Source organism: Drosophila grimshawi, unplaced genomic scaffold (assembly GCF_018153295.1).
Source record: "Drosophila grimshawi isolate 15287-2541.00 unplaced genomic scaffold, ASM1815329v1 contig_60, whole genome shotgun sequence".
Lineage (NCBI taxonomy): Eukaryota > Metazoa > Arthropoda > Insecta > Diptera > Drosophilidae > Drosophila > Drosophila grimshawi.
In genome coordinates, this window is record NW_025063418.1 from 30,001 (window position 1) to 35,000 (window position 5,000).

Below are 5,000 nucleotides of genomic sequence, written 5' to 3' on the forward strand. Positions count from 1 at the left end.
TTGCCTTGCGCGACACCACTCCATATATAGGTTTTTGAACACCATTTCCTTAAGAATGATACTTTTTTCAAATGCAACCACTCACTATTAATTCTTCATGTATTAATTTAAATATAACACACGAATAACTTAAATATTTAATAATTTGAACTATAATTGACGGCTGCCGGCAAGACAATACTCCACAATCATGTGATTTCCATATATAATTTTGTCTATAGCAAACATTTTTTATTGTAGTAGAGTTGTTCCATACGTTATTACCCAACATTTATTTTACATGTTAAATTCTATTATATCACATTGTTTGTGTCATATGTTATTATCTAACATGTAATTTATATGTTTCATGATATTATTTGACATTTTGTATTGGAAAACACTGAATTGAATTTCATAACATTTCATAATTTGCCCAATAAATGACCCATGCCGGCAAGACAATACTCCACAGTCATATTATTTTGTTACTTTTACTTTTTCTCATATGACTTGCCTTGCGCGACACCACTCCATATATAGGTTTTTGAACACCATTTCCTTAAGAATGATACTTTTTTCAAATGCAACCACTCACTATTAATTCTTCATGTATTAATTTAAATATAACACACGAATAACTTAAATATTTAATAATTTGAACTATAATTGACGGCTGCCGGCAAGACAATACTCCACAATCATGTGATTTCCATATATAATTTTGTCTATAGCAAACATTTTTTATTGTAGTAGAGTTGTTCCATACGTTATTACCCAACATTTATTTTACATGTTAAATTCTATTATATCACATTGTTTGTGTCATATGTTATTATCTAACATGTAATTTATATGTTTCATGATATTATTTGACATTTTGTATTGGAAAACACTGAATTGAATTTCATAACATTTCATAATTTGCCCAATAAATGACCCATGCCGGCAAGACAATACTCCACAGTCATATTATTTTGTTACTTTTACTTTTTCTCATATGACTTGCCGTGCGCGACACCACTCCATATATAGGTTTTTGAACACCATTTCCTTAAGAATGATACTTTTTTCAAATGCAACCACTCACTATTAATTCTTCATGTATTAATTTAAATATAACACACGAATAACTTAAATATTTAATAATTTGAACTATAATTGACGGCTGCCGGCAAGACAATACTCCACAATCATGTGATTTCCATATATAATTTTGTCTATAGCAAACATTTTTTATTGTAGTAGAGTTGTTCCATACGTTATTACCCAACATTTATTTTACATGTTAAATTCTATTATATCACATTGTTTGTGTCATATGTTATTATCTAACATGTAATTTATATGTTTCATGATATTATTTGACATTTTGTATTGGAAAACACTGAATTGAATTTCATAACAATTCCAAGTCTCATGAGTGTAAATTTTATTAATCGGTTTATTATTATTATGCAATATCAAATAAAATATAAACTTCTATTTCACACTAAATATAACATTTATGTTTAAGAGTGTAAATTTTTCATTCGCATATTACTGTTCTCCATTGATTGAATTATAATATATTTTTAATATGATTTCATATATTTATTTTTTTGTGTTTTCTATTGCCTTTCGCAGTTATCATATATATATATATATATACATATATATATATATATATATATATATATATATATACTGATATATATAATAAAATGTGTGTTCTTCTTTCTCTGTTTTGTTTAAAACAATTTAATTTCTTTATTCCTTTCAATAACAATTCAATTATTCTGAAAAGAATGTTATTTATAAAATAACATAAATTTTGTATTGCATCATCAAAAAGCTTTTTGTATATAACATTTTCTTAAGGTCCGGTCCACACATTATCAACTTACAAAGAAATATATAAAATATCATAAGTAAATTAACAAATATGGCACCTTTAAACAACTCATACAATATATATATATATATATGTTTTAGTTGGTGTTTAACAACCATAACACACATATTATATTTTATATTTGTTGTTTTATTAACATTTTCGAATCATCAAGCAAAGGATAAGCTTCAGTGGATCGCAGTATGGCAGCTGCTCAACCACTTACAACACCTTGCCTGTTACAAAAGTCGTTTACAATTGATTCTAGGCTTTGTCATTGTATTAAATAATGTTTAAATATGTAACTAGCACGGCATCAGGTGATCATAGATCCTCCCAATTTACTATGTTACAAATAACATTGGCATCACATCCATTGTCGTTTATAAAATAAATTATAAACTTTTAATGGTTTAGAAGCCATACAATGCAAATTGCCCCTTATTTATCATTGCAGTCCAGCACGGATACGACCTTAGAGGCGTTCAGGCATAATCCAACGGACGTAGCGTCATACCACTGTTCGCTCGAACAAGTATTGTGCCATTGGTCCGTACCTGCGGTTCCTCTCGTACTACGCAGGAATGCTGTCGCAACAACGTTTTGTCATTAGTAGGGTAAAACTAACCTGTCTCACGACGGTCTAAACCCAGCTCACGTTCCCTTGCATGGGTGAACAATCCAACGCTTGGTGAATTTTGCTTCACAATGATAGGAAGAGCCGACATCGAAGGATCAAAAAGCGACGTCGCTATGAACGCTTGGCCGCCACAAGCCAGTTATCCCTATGGTAACTTTTCTGACACCTCTTGTTAAAAACTCTTTAAACCAAAAGGATCGATAGGCCGAGCTTTTGCTGTCCCTGTGTGTACTGAACACCGAGATCAAGTCAGCATTTGCCCTTTTGCTCTATGTGTGGTTTCTGTCCGCACTGAGCTGGCCTTGGGACACCTCCGTTATTATTTGAGAGATGTACCGCCCCAGTCAAACTCCCTACCTGGCAATGTCCTTGAATTGGATCATACCTGAGTAATTGGAGTTATACCAAATTTTTAAATCAAAAATACATAAATGCATTTTCTTATTAAAGAATTTGTTTGCGATTATATAACAAACTCGTGATACTTTGATCAAGAAGCTTGCATCAAAACCCAATACCATAAGATATAATAAATACATCCGTATAATGGCTAGGAAATGATACACGTTCCATTTAATCAAGTAAGTAAGGAAACAATAAGAGTAGTGGTATTTCATTGTCGATACCAAACCGAAGTCTAATATCTCCCACTTATTCTACACCTCTTATGTCTCCTTACACTGCCAGATTAGAGTCAAGCTCAAAAGGGTCTTCTTTCCCCGCTAATTATTCCAAGCCCGTTCCCTTGGCTGTGGTTTCGCTAGATAGTAGATAGGGACAGTAGGAATCTCGTTAATCCATTCATGCGCGTCACTAATTAGATGACGAGGCATTTGGCTACCTTAAGAGAGTCATAGTTACTCCCGCCGTTGACCCGCGCTTACTTGAATTTCTTCACTTTGACATTCAGAGCACTGGGCAGAAATCACATTGTGTCAACACCCGCTAGGGCCATCACAATGCTTTGTTTTAATTAGACAGTCGGATTCCCCAAGTCCGTGCCAGTTCTGAATTGATTGTTAATTGATAATCGTTATAATTTAAAAGAACTAATCAGTTGCCCAATTAGTATTCTTAAAAATTTTAGCAAGAAAGTTCCACAATTGGCTACGTAACTAAACTATCCGGGGAACAAGAATCTACCATAAATGATAGAAACCCTATTTACCCAGAACGAGCACATAAACCATGTTATTGTTTCCCAATCAAGCCCGACTATCTCAATCTTCAGAGCCAATCCTTATCCCGAAGTTACGGATCTAATTTGCCGACTTCCCTTACCTACATTATTCTATCGACTAGAGACTCTTCACCTTGGAGACCAGCTGCGGATATTGGTACGGCCTGTTGAGAAGTTTGCGTATCCCCACCATAAATTTTCAAGGTCCGAGGAGAAAATATCGACACAACAGTATATGTCATGCTCTTCTAGCCCATCTACCATATCTCTCTGCGAAAGACTTCCATGGTAGTACGGCTATAAAACAGAAAAGAAAACTCTTCCGATACCTCTCGACGGCTTCTTTATGGTCGTTCCTGTTGCCAGGATGAGCACGAGGCCCATATTTAATAACAAACGGATACTCAACAGGTTACGGAATTGGAACCGTATTCCCTTTCGTTCAAAATTATTCAAGTGTATAAAAATCGGTATGATGCAAAATATATTTTGATTTTTCTATACTTGAAAATTTTCGGCTTTCGCCTTGAACTTAGGACCGACTAACTCGTGATCAACCACTGTTCACACGAAACCCTTCTCCACTTCAGTCCTCCAAGGTCTCATTCGATTATTTGCTACTACCACCAAGATCTGTACCAATGGCGGCTCCATGCAGGCTTACGCCAAACACTTCTATGCACACCATTGTACCTTCCTACTCACTAAAGTTTCAAAATTTATATTACAAGTAACATAAATCATCTACTTTAGCGGTAATGTATAGGTATACAACTTAAGCGCCATCCATTTTAAGGGCTAGTTGCTTCGGCAGGTGAGTTGTTACACACTCCTTAGCGGATTTCGACTTCCATGATCACCGTCCTGCTGTTTTAAGCAACCAACGCCTTTCATGGTTTCTGTATGAGTTGTTAATTTGGGCACCGTAACATTACGTTTGGTTCATCCCACAGCGCCAGTTCTGCTTACCAAAAGTGGCCCACTGGGCACATTATATCATAACCTTAAACTTCATATCAAGAAAGTTAAGGTTCTTACCCATTTAAAGTTTGAGAATAGGTTAAGATCGTTTCGACCCTAAGGCCTCTAATCATTCGCTTTACCAGATAAGATTATTTTATACAACAGTTAAATGCACCAGCTATCCTGAGGGAAACTTCGGAAGGAACCAGCTACTAGATGGTTCGATTGGTCTTTCGCCCCTATACTCAATTCTGACAATCGATTTGCACGTCAGAACTGTTTCGGTCTTCCATCAGGGTTTCCCCTGACTTCAACCTGATCAAGTATAGTTCACCATCTTTCGGGTCACAGCATATATGCTCAAG

At 34.9% G+C, this 5,000-nt stretch overlaps 1 non-coding gene across 1 annotated transcript in view; it reads right to left on the reverse strand.

The window, feature by feature from the left end:
- Positions 1 to 2,014: 2,014 nt before the first annotated feature.
- Positions 2,015 to 5,000, reverse strand: part of LOC122322747 — a 3,958-nt gene continuing 972 nt past the window's right edge. Inside the window, exon 1 of the ribosomal RNA XR_006246819.1 lies at positions 2,015 to 5,000. This exon is cut by the window's right edge and continues 972 nt beyond it. This is a non-coding gene — a ribosomal RNA (large subunit ribosomal RNA).